General features: G+C 46.3%; 1 protein-coding gene across 1 annotated transcript in view; it reads left to right on the top strand.

Annotated features, from left to right (window-relative positions):
- Positions 1–12,585, top strand: part of adgrv1 (adhesion G protein-coupled receptor V1) — a 306,098-nt gene that overhangs the window by 263,339 nt on the left and 30,174 nt on the right.

Genomic DNA, 12,585 nt, shown 5'->3' with positions numbered 1-12,585 from the left:
AACATGAAACACCCATACAAGGAATATACAAGGCTGTCTTATATAGGCTTTTTCTGCATGCCTGCCTGACTTTGCAGCCACATTGACTCGCAGATAGTACTCTCTGCCGTGTGTGTGTGTGTGTGTGTGTGTGTGCGTGTGTGTGTGTGCGTGTGTGCGTGTGTGTGTGCGTGTGTGTGTGTGTGTGTGTGTGTGTGTGCGTGTGTGTGTGTGTACAAGTGCGCCGGCATGATGGCTGATATCGTCGACGGTCGAGCGTCCTGACGGTCAACATTTTCCCTTTCACAGCCGTGACTAACGACGCAGCTGCTGAGATAAGCAGTATAATATGCAGGCCACGCAGTGTGCACTGTTCACACATGTTCACCGTTTCTGGCCCGCATGTAAAACTTAGCATAGCCGCGCCGAGATATATAGCACACCTTCTGATGTCAAGAAAATTTGTGGGCGCGCACGTGTGTGTCTCTGTGTGTGTGTGTGTGTGTGTGTGTGTGTGTGTGTGTGTGTGTGTGTGTGTGTGTGTGTGTGTGTGCGCGCGTGCATGACGCCAATTAGCATCGCTGCACTCGACATTCTGCAGGTTTGCATGGCTCTGCAGAACGTCATTGACAGTTATTCAGGTGATGCTTAAAGATATGGAGATAAAAAAAGGTCTCAGCACCACCGACGATGTTGAACTCGATTTTGGCTGTCGCGGCGGCTGTGTGGATTTTCCAGTTGCCCCGCCGCAGCTATAGGGCCCTGAATCTGATCCAAGAGCACGTCAGTTAAAAAGGCCCTTATCTCAGGCCTCGTTGAACCTGCAAAGGTGTGTGCTGTTTGCCCAGACGTGATGTCCTTTTGATAGAGGAGGTAGGAGAGAGTGTTCTGTACCTCTGATAGTCAACAAGGCAGAGAGCGCGGAGCACAAGTGAACCATGTGTTGTCGTTCCTTTTTTATGGCTTTGTTCTTGCTCGTCGCCTGAGCTGACTGCACTTTGAACGCGGCCAGGAAAGGGGGGGGGGGGGGGGGGGAGAAAAAAAAAGAATAAACACGCGATTAGAGACGGACGGGGCTGTTTGTTCGGCGTGTGGTCGGTGCGCCGATGACGGCGTACGACGTGCACACCTGTCGAACACGCACGGACATTTTGGACATCTGATCGGCATGTCGATTTATCGGTTGTCGCGGTTGTTTATATATATATATCTGAGGTCGAGACACACTGACGTTTGACCCACACAGGCTCAAACCCACACCAACGGGTTCGAGACGCAGAAACGAAGCGGTTTTTTTAGCGTTCGTCACAGCAGCGTGATAAAGATATGTCCTGTTGCAACGTTGGGGCGCATGTCGACGTGAGTGATTTAGGACTAGGTTAGGTTCAGACCTGTAAGTAGTTGCAAAAAACGAGAACTGTCAATCACTGCGACTATTATACTGGCTAGTGGCCAATCACAGCGGGGATTGCCTATATAGAGCTGCGGTGGGATCCATAATAACACGATATTTTGGATGTCAGAGGATGAAGGAGGGGCTTCAGAGCTTGTAGATAGATCTGCTATTTTCACTATAGTGTAGGTCCGACTCCTGGGTAAGACAGCAAATGTCTCTCTTAGGTTCCCGGACTAAAGCAGGGCAAAGGTAAGCTGCAGTGTCGCGTGACGGAACGCCTGGCGTCATAATTACTGTTTCCTGTTTAGGCGTGACTTTCAAAATACGGGTTCCATGACCTCCTTTAACCCCCCCCCCCCCCCGACTATACGCAGTCCACACACACACACACACACTGCAGTGTTTGTCCATGTATTATTATGATAAAGAGTTACAGTAATCATATAGTGTTGTAATTCATACTGCAGGGAACATGCTGTGTATAGTACTGTGTATACAGTAAACCTGCCAGTGGTTAATAATGCACTGTCTCTGTTTCATTGGGCACTTTTATTTTGTTTGTTTTAGATGGAAACCCTGCAGCACAATATCAACGAAAACCATGCAGAGCTACAAATATCAATGGTCTTAGCGATATATATATATATATATATCAATTCTAATGATGCTTTCACACTGGTAGATACAAAAGACACATCAGCTTCCGTTGTAGAATGTAGACATAGGTGATACGGGAAATATTCATGTTGTGAGCATTTTGAAAAGAATAATAGAAATATTAGATTGTGCCTATGTGTCTACTACACTTTACATCTTTGTATCTGAAGTTGAAACCCGCTCAGTGTTGCATCAGCAGCGACAAACGTTGGCTGTACATCATTGTATCTTCCGTTGCAAAGGATAGTTGCCAGTGTGAACGCATCATAACAGATTTTTTTTTTTAAATATAATCGGCTAAGTCAATAGACTGATTAAACCTTTAAAACCTGTTTTATACTCGCATTAACATTGCGAAAATAGACGATCGAACGTGTTGAAATGCTTTTTTTTCTTAAAAAAATAATAATTAAAAACTTGGATGGATCAGTCTGAACTGTTGCACCCCTGGCTGTTAGTATTAGTCTGAACAGCTGTTGCACCCCTGGCTGTTGGTATTAGTCTGAACAGCTGTTGCACCCCTGGCTGTTAGTATTAGTCTGAACAGCTGTTGCACCCCTGGCTGTTGGTATTAGTCTGAACAACTGTTGCACCCCTGGCTGTTAGTATTATTCTGAACAACTGTTGCACCCCTGGCTGTTGGTATTAGTCTGAACAGCTGTTGCACCGCTGACTGTTAGTATTATTCTGAACAGCTGTTGCACCCCTGGCTGTTAGTATTAGTCTGAACAACTGTTGCACCCCTGGCTGTTACTGTAGTATTAGTCTGAACAACTGTTGCACCCCTGGCTGTTAGTATTAGTCTGAACAACTGTTGCACCCCTGGCTGTAAGTATATATTCGTGCCAAGTTTGGACCTTGTGGACCTGCTACGTATACTCCTGATGCTTTTGTGTGAGCCATTGTAGTTTAGAGCAAGTATAGAGCAATACGTTTTACACAGGGGGGAAAACTCCTACATGGACATTCCTATATATATGTAGGGATGGAGCTCGTCAATTTGTATCGATAGCCATCACCTCATCGATCAGGCTTATCGAGCCGGGTTCTTGTCGAGCCCACTATTGAGTATTTCCAAAGCGGCATTAGATCAGATGGGTGTCTGTGTGAGCTGTGTGTTATATATTTCCTTACACCACCATATGGCTGCACTAATTGAAGGATATTAGAAAGTTTTGAGCATTCCAGGAAACACCATCTTAATTGTGGAAAAGAGTCCGCTTATTATACACAGGTCAACTAATGTACTGGCACTGTTCCCTTCTCGACAGCTGTGTGTGTGTGTGTGTGTGTGTGTGTGTGTGTGTGTGTGTGGGTGTGTGTGTGTGTGTGTGTGTGTGTGTGTGTGTGTGTGTGTGTGTGTGTGTGTGTGTGTGTGTGTGTGTGTGTGTGTGTGTGTGTGTGTGTGTGTGTGTGTGTGTGTGTGTGTGTGTGTGTGTGTGTGTGTGTAACATTGCACCTACGTATATCACCTTAACTATCCAAGGTACCAACTTGCTCGTCAGGAGCAGTTAAGGCTCATTCATAGTCAGGATTTCCTGGTGGTTAGGTGACCACCGAACTACAACATGACGTCACTGATCCGACCGCCACCGCTCCCAGCCCTTCTCTCTGTTTTTACTCACCACCGCCCAACGGTATTTCAGCTGGAGCGGTGGTCACCTCGCCACCGAAAATCCAGACTATATGAATGAGCCTTTAGGTGGTTTCCGTGGTCTTGCTCATGAAGGACACTTCGGCACTATATAAGCACTACAGTGTGTGTGTGTGTGTGTGTGTGTGTGTGTGTGTGTGTGTGTGTGTGTGTGTGTGTGTGTGCACGTGCAACTGCATGCATGAACTAATACAAGTCTCTGGAGTGGTGTTATGACAGCTGGTGACCTCTGGCTGTGTGTGTGTGTGTGTGTGTGCTGTGTTGGGTCTCGGTAGGCCTGTCATCATGGGTTTACCTTCTCCCACTGGGAGCCGGGCGGCTGCGCTCAAACACCCAGTGGAGGGAGAGAGAGAGACAGAGAGAGAGAGAGAGAGAGAGAGAACACTGGCTCCCTTGTGTCCACTGTGACTGGAAGTTGAATGGCCCAGAGGACCAAAGGTCCTCCACCATCTTGGGGATGTCTGGGGCAGAAACCTCCTATCTCCATATAAACTTATTTTCTTTTCTCCTTGGTAAATGAACACCCCTATACTCGCTCACACTGCAGCGTCACACGGAAGCATCAGAAGTATACAGAAGCTTGTTCATGCCGCGTTTTGAGCTTGTAGATCTCCTACTTTCTCTATTTTTTTGAGTGGGCGCAACCACTCCAAGGAACAGCAATGTCCGCGTTCACCTATGTGTCGGTTCACCTATATGTGACGTTAATGAGCACCAGTATGAGTACCAGTAGGGGGCGCTGTTGTGCCAGAAACAGAGAGAGAGAGAGAGACAGTGCTGCACTATTGCCTGCTAATGAGAGAGAGAGAGAGAGAGAGAGAGCGAGAGAACCAATCAGTTCACACGGGTGTGATTTTTCATTTGAATCCTGAAAAGTAACAGTAGTTACTCCACCCGGCAGAGACGACGTTTGAACCCTGTGATAGTTTTTCATAAATGAATGCCCAGCTCCTTTACTTGCCAGTACGTCATTTCAATCCAGCGCATTGCAGTTCCGCGATTGGCGCACGTGTGTCATTTGATGTTTTCAGTGTTTACAATAGAGGGCGCTCTTCCGCAGCCTGAGAGTGATCCTATATAGGACGTCTGAAGAAGAGTACACCCGGGAAATGGATGAATCCAAGCCATGGTTTTGTCTGATTTATACAGACTGTTCTCTGCTTTGATTTCCCAGACCGCGTTTTTTTGCGTGAAAACAAGCTATATTCAACAGCCAATAACTATATAATGGAACATTGAGGTGACACATTGAGGTCAGAATGAAAACTGTCAGGACGTAGAAGACATTTTTAAAAATCTGATCTCAGGTCAGAATGAAAACTGTCAGGATGTAGAAGACATTTTTAGAATCTGATCTCAGGTCAGAATGGGTTAACTATATATACTTCTGCCGGGGACCCCCTGGAACACCACGTCGAGAACCCACTGATCGAGAGATTGTTGCATGTTTAGGCGATGAAGGTGTGTGTGTGTGTGTGTGTGTGTGTGTGTGTGTGTGTGTGTGTGTGTGTGTGTGTGTGTGTGTGTGTGTGTGCGTGTGCATGCATGTGCATTACACACCTATCTTTTTATATTCAAATGGATGGAAAGTTGCAAGTGTAGTTTGTTCTTGCACAGCGGATGCTGAACCAGTCATTCAAACAGCCTATTGGGTTAGCTGTGGGTAGGACCGGCTCTCTAGCCTTTGGATCCACGGGCAGGAATGTGCTTACTCTGAGGGAAAAAACACAGCCGGGGATGGATGGAGGAGAGGAGAGGAAGACAGATGTGCGTGTGCGCTCGCACGCTCGTGTGTGTGTGTGTGTGTGTGTGTGCGTGTGCGTGCGTGCGCGCGGTGATGGAAGAAGTACGCCCATGTATTAAGTTTAGGTCTATCCAATGCACGTGTGTGTGCGCGTGTGTGAGACCTACATCTGTAACTGACACGGAAACCACGTGAGTTCATGCAGTAGGATCATGACAAGATTGATGCTTTATGAACAAAGAGCAAACAGTCACCTGAGTGAGACGAGGACAGTATGTGTGTGAACGATATAAAACCTAGACGGAAGACAAACACCGACGAGAGAGAGAGAGAGAGAGAACGATTCAGGATGAAAATTACATGAAAAAGTTAAAATATGGAGAAAAGACGTTTCTGTCCGAGTGTGGGATCCATTGGTAGTCACATTCAGAGAGAGAGAGAGAGAGAGAGAGAGATAGAGAGAGATAGAGAGGGAAAGAACAGGGTGGCATTGACAGCGTGGTGGAAGTGGCACCTACGTGAGTTGGGCTCTGTTCAAACCTGGACCTGTGCCCCTGTCTGTGTTTCCAGACTACTTGTGAAGTGGACTATTGGCCTATACATATCACCAAACAGACATGCACGGCCAGACAGACCAGACCAGAGCAGGGTTATAGGGCCAATCTGGGAACCCATTCAGTAAAAAAAAATCAAAAAGGGAAACAAAAACACAAACACCCAAACGCCCAGAAAGGCTTGCCAATGTTGAAGCTTACGAGACGTATATACAGTAGTGGTGAAAGCCGGAACTGCAAGCGGGGCCCCTTGATTTTAGCACGAGGACACCTCGCGCCACTGGGGTTTATAACATCGAGCAACTCTCCAACTATTGGTGGTCAAAAATGGTGGTATTTGGTGGTCAAATGCGGAAATATAGGTGCTTCAAAACGCCACTGAGCAACTTCTATTGAAATGAATAGCAGGGCCGTCCGCCCCGCTATATCCTTTATAACTGTATGGTATTGGGGTATACCCCCCCCCCCCCCTCCTTTTCTGTGTAGAGACAGGAACTGGGTTTGCCCAAGGGGCCAGCTATGCACTCCAATGTTGAAGCGCTGGGCCCTAGTGGTAAGAGGAAGGACTGCAGGCGGACCCGTGGATTCTTGACAAGGAAACCCCGTGCAACCGAGCGCCCAATGTAAAGCCCAGGTGCACTCTGGGTGCACTTCCGCATTTGGACACCAAAATTTGGTGTCCAAATGCGGAAGTGAAATGCTGAATCAGAGAAATAGACGGTACTTCCGGCAGCCTTCCGGGTGCTTCAAAACGCCACTGAGCAACTTCCACTGACATGAATAGCGGAGGGGGCGGAGCTTCGCGCTAGTTTAGTCTCTATCCTTTTAATACTCTATGGGTTTGCCTCCTACTCTTTTTCAGTCCACTTCTTCCTGGGTGCTTCAATGTTTATTCCGACTATCGACAACACAGGGCAGTGGTGTGTGTGTGTTTTTTTAATTTATGCATCCTAAAGCTCTTTCCGTGCCACGCATGCGCACAACATAGTTGCGTTCTGTGCCCAGCCCCCCCCCCCCCCCCCCCCCCCCTCTGCACTCAAAACACCACGGAAAACGTGGTGAGGCGCCGGCACAGAATCCTGATCCGACCATCTTTGAGCACCGCAGCCACAAATCACTTTTTGGGTGGGGTGGGGGGGGGGGGGGTCCTTGACGGCGCGGAACATTTTGAGAAGCACAGCAGGTTCTATACAGTAAAAGGTTCTACAGTATACAGTATGTGTACAGCATTGAGTGTTTTCCTCAGTCAGTCAGTCATCGTCACACGGGATAGGAGACCTCGGGGGGGCCCTGATTATCATGGAGCAACTCTTTAATCACAGCCTGGCTTTACTGGAGAGCAGAGAGGCTTTGGCACATGAGCTAAAGGTTTGGCCCCGCAGTCAGACCCATCTGGAAACTTCAACCGACGCACGCACGCGCACACAGTCTGAAGCAGCCTCTACATTATATGACTTGGCTTCGTACTGTACACAGCACACACAGATACACACAGTACAGTATATACACGTACTGCAGCATATAACGTTGCTGTCGAGCATATTATCTCATCTCCATATATATTCGACTTCTTGTGGTGTCGTTTTATTTTTTCATGAATAACACACTGCTTGACCATAACAATTTACAATTTTTACAATTTAGGCATTTAGCAGACGCTCTTAATCCAGAGCGACTTACATTAAGCAAGAACAAAAGCATGGGAATACATCACATAAAAACATTCATCATGAAACATGCGTAAGCTAAGAAAGTAACAGTGGAATATCTATATTATCAAACTTATACGTATAAACTATACATATATACTACTATGCTATACATACGTATGTACTATGGCGTGCTATGACTACATACAATGCAATTCTAGTGCTGTCTACATAACATGCTATAAGTCTGTTTTAAATGCTATCTAAGTCTACAGAAGTGCTATCTAGGGTAGAGTAAGTGCTATGGGCCATGATGGAGTCTGAAAAGGTGGGTTTTCAGACTACGGCGGAAGATTGGGACCATAATTATACACTGTGCAGCAGCGTCGCTCGAAAGCGTCAAAAGCATAGCCGATCGACAAGCGTGAAGTGTGACGCGTTTTGTTACACTTTTGAGACTTTTTGAATCCCCGAAAAGTCACGGCGTTGGATATAACGCCGTTTTCCACCGGACAGAGACGATGTGTCCTCACAGTGATCACATCGTAGGGATTTGAATTTATCGTGAAATTGTTGCCATACATTGAGTCGGCTCTGTGCTTCATCTATATACGCCATATCTCTTCACAAGATTTTGGCAAATGTTACCCCTCTAGAATGTGGATGTTGGGGTTCAAGGGGTTAACAAAAGTGTCATTGATCACTAATTATTCTTGGCCACTGTAGAGCGTCGCAGTCCCGCCCCCTTTCCATGACGACGCCAGGCCCAGGAAATGAATCCCAAATTCCCAATGCATTTTTCCCATAGACATTTCAAAACGTATTTATTTAACCTTTTAAGCGTCGTACGAAGCCAACTCTTGTCGTGACAAACCATGACAACACACACAATATTTTGGACCAAACAAATAATTACAAAGAAGAAAAACAACAAAGAAAAGTGTTGTAACCTGCCCGTTTTCTTCTACTTTCTAATTCTTTGTTTGGCCCGAAAATGTTTGTTTGTTGTCATGATTTTGTCACGACAAGAGTTGGCTTTGTCCGCGGCGTAAACGTCTTTAAATAAATACTTTCTGAAAAGCCTGAGGAAAATGAACGGGGATTTATTTTCCGGGTCTCTCTCTCTCTCTCTCTCTCTCTCTCTCTCTCTCTCTCTCTCTCTCTCTCTGGGACGGGGGGGGACGGGACTGCGAAAGCTCTATAAGCATGACATGAATCTTTCCATCTCAAATGTTAACTTTGTGCCCTTAAAGGTAGAGTAAGTGATTTCACTCAAAAAACCTTAGGTTTCGTTTTTGGCTGTGGGACCTAAGCCTTCGTCCAATCAGGATAGAGAGTCAAAAACAAAACCTAAGGTTTTTTGACCCCCCAGGGGTTAACTGGGGACAGGGAGGAACTCCTTATATGGTCAGCACACTCTATAGTAGAGAGGATTATCACAACAAAACAAAAAAATATGTGATATTTGAATTAAGTGAAATCACTGACTCTACCTTTAAGCTATGATACGGGACGGAGGATGTCTGCAATGTCCAGACCACACTCTGCAACCATAGACATACATAACCCATTCTGACCTGAGATCAGATTCATACGAGGTTTCCACTGGACACACGCTGGTCTGATTAACCCATTCTGACCTGAGATCGGATTCCAAAAATGTCAGTCGTTCTTTCGATTTTTCAAAAATAGCAGACCTACAAGCTCGTAGCGCGCCACTCGGTGGCGCGCTATGAGCTTGTAGATCTGCTATTTTTCAATAGCTAAAGCATAACATAGTTAAATGGTGATAAACACAGCAGCTGATACAGCGCCTGATAACACCGCCTAAATGTTATGAGCAAACTGGAGAGCAGGAAAGATTTCACCTGACAAATATGTAGTAGTATAAGTAGCCTTTGCCGAGCCATGAGGCCCATGGGGACAGGAGCCTGTTTCTGTAGCGTGAGGCAGCTTGATGTACAAGTACTGGCACTGGGTCCCATTTTTAGAGTCTTTGGTATGACCCCCGGGCCGGGGATTGAAGTTGAACCCGACCTCTCAGTCTCAGGGCGGATACTCTATAACCACAAGGCCAATGACAAATATGAATATGTGATATTTCTAGTTTGTAAATTAACACCCTACCTGATCATACAACAGCGTCACACACAAAAACAACATCAAAAGTAGCATGTCTACATGCTCGAAACGCAGTGCGAAGCAACACCTTTTCGAGCCTGTATTGATCTGTAACTTTTAATGCTTTGAATTTGAACCGTGAAACGTAACCGTTTTGGACATATTGGGTTTTCCACCCGGACGGAGACAAAACAAACAGGCACTCACTGCTAAAAATACTCTCTGCTAATGTGCAGAAGTTGCCAAAAATGCTAATGCTAAACAGCTTACATTTGCTAAAGCAGCCAATACATAATTACCCCTCCCCACCACTATACCACTGCATGCCAATAATCTTTCAAATAAATCCTCTCCCAGCCTTGCCTATATAGATTGATCTGCCAAAGCATGACATAATTCGCCATACATGATTCCTAAAATTCCGGGAAGAAATGGGCGAAAATAATCTGCCTCAGTCCCTGCCCATGTCAGTGCACGGACTTAACCCATTCTGAACGGGAACCCATTTTGGTGTCGGCATCATGTTATGCTTTAGCTATTGAAAAATCGAAGAGCGACTGACATTTTTAGAATCTGATCTCAGGTCAGAATGGGGTTAATCAGACCATGGGTCAGGGTGTGGGTCCAGTGGAAACCTCGTATGAATCTGATCTCAGGTCAGAATGGGGTTAATCAGACCATGGGTCAGGGTGTGGGTCCAGTGGAAACCTCGTATGAATCTGATCTCAGGTCAGAATGCGTTAAACTCTGTGCCCTTTCAGCCTAGACTAGCACACTGTGTTCCAACGTGCTGCCCACCGCACTCATCTTTTATTCCCCATATCAATTAGAGGACACACCAGAACAAGGCCCTGCCATTCAGTCGTCTGCACTGAGAGAGAGAGAGAGAGAGAGAGAGAGAGAGAGAGAACCAGAGATGGCTCATTAACCCATTTAGGCCTGACGTCGAGAAAAAAAAGAAAAAAAAATCTTCTAAATCCTCCAGTTTTCTGAAATAAATATTTTCACGATTTTTCAAAAATAGCAGACCTACACAAGCTCGTATATAGCGCGCCACTCGGTGGCGCTATATGAGCTACTTTTTGAGTGGTGCAACCACTCCAAGGCGTTCACCCCCACCTATATGTGTTCACTAATGAGCACCAGTATAATGAGTACCAGTAGGGGGCGCTGTTTGCCAGGAACAGAGAGAGACAGTGCTGCCACTGTTGCCTGCTAATGAGAGAGAGAGAGAGAGAGAGAGAGAGACAGAGGGAGGGGAGTTGCTCCACTCGGTTCAAACGGGTGTGATTTTCCAATAGCTAAAGTACAACAGAATGCTTGAAACACCCCAAAAGGGGTTGGGTTAATGCCTGGCACGTCGGCTTCAGAGGGGAACAATGAGCCGTTATAGTTACACAACAAGGCCGCACAGCTGCTGGGACAAGTCCTTAAAAGCCTCCCGGACCATGGTGAGCTGGACCTATATAGACCCTATACAACCCTGTACTGTATATACCACATGTGTGTACACTGTACGTCTCTAGATTGTTCTATCAAGCACACAAATCAGAAGTCTAGTCCGTGGGTCCGCTTGTATTTGAGTTCATATAAAGTTATCATAAGTATTAACTCAATTGCATTTGAATTTGAAATTCAAACGCACGTCCTGTGTGGGGGTCCCAATCGACGCGTCCATCCGACGTCTGTACACACACGTCCTATTAGCGGCGCGTCCTCAATGATACCGGGCCGGGGGCGAGAGAGAGGGGGAATATTCGGAATCCTTTTGGATTATATATCGTATTATATTAAAACACTATAGCGATGTAAGCTATGGCAACGTAAAGCACTGCAGTTATTTATAGCGGATTGTTTCCGGGTCGTGGGTTTCAGAGTAAAAGCGGTCAAATGTCTTTCCGGCACCCCCCCCCCCCCCCCTGATTTCCTATTTTGAAGGAATCCCGGCACCGATTGTGTTAAGGGGGGGAGAAAAGAAAAGGATTCCAATTCAAAAATAGCATCTACAGGCTCAAAAGAGCTTGTAGATCGGCTATTCTTTTGCTACTTTTGTGTGACATAGAATGGTGAAGTAGTAGTTTTTAACGGGACAGAACAGAAAGATGAAAGTGTGTGTGTGTGTGTGTGTGTGTGTGTGTGTGTGTGTGTGTGTGTGTGTGTGTGCGTGTGTGTGTGTGTGTGCGTGTGTGTGTGTGTGTGTGTGTGCGTGCGCGTGCGAGATAGAGCGAGCAAGAGAGAGAATGCTGAACAAGCTGACATTTACGGTTCTATTAGTGTGTGAGCTTGCTGAGAACATGATGTACCATTCCCCACACACACACACACACACACACACACGCACGCACTCGCCTGCTGGTGAGTCAGCCTCTGTGGCGGGGGGGGTCTAACAGGCCTCCTTTGCACGATTTGTTTAGAGCAGAGAATCACACGTTTCGGAAGCTCTCGACACGTTCAATCTGTATAAAACTGGTCGAAGTCATTGAGCCGCTTGTACTCTGAACGTCGTCCCATGGCGCTCCCCGAAATGTAAAGCCCTATACCCTAACTGGACCGTCCCGAAGCTCGGCCCGACCCCCAACGACTACCAGAATGTTACACCCGAAGCCCCGGAAAAAGTCAAATGGAAGAAAAAAGAAAACGCCGCTAAATGGCGTGGTTCAGTGTGTGAGAGTGAGAACAGAGGTCGACGGACTTATTGCCGAAATAAAGGATTTCTATAACTCACGTTGGCTGGTTAATGTTCCATTTCCACCATTCTAATGGATTCCAGGGCGACTCAAAGGGACTGTCCTTTAGTGGAATTTCATAATAAATGAAAATGTAAATTGGAG

Source organism: Protomyctophum bolini (genome assembly GCF_963924005.1).
Source record: "Protomyctophum bolini genome assembly, chromosome: 6".
In the NCBI taxonomy this organism is placed as follows: Eukaryota; Metazoa; Chordata; class Actinopteri; order Myctophiformes; family Myctophidae; genus Protomyctophum; species Protomyctophum bolini.
This window is presented reverse-complemented; position numbering and strand designations above follow the sequence as displayed.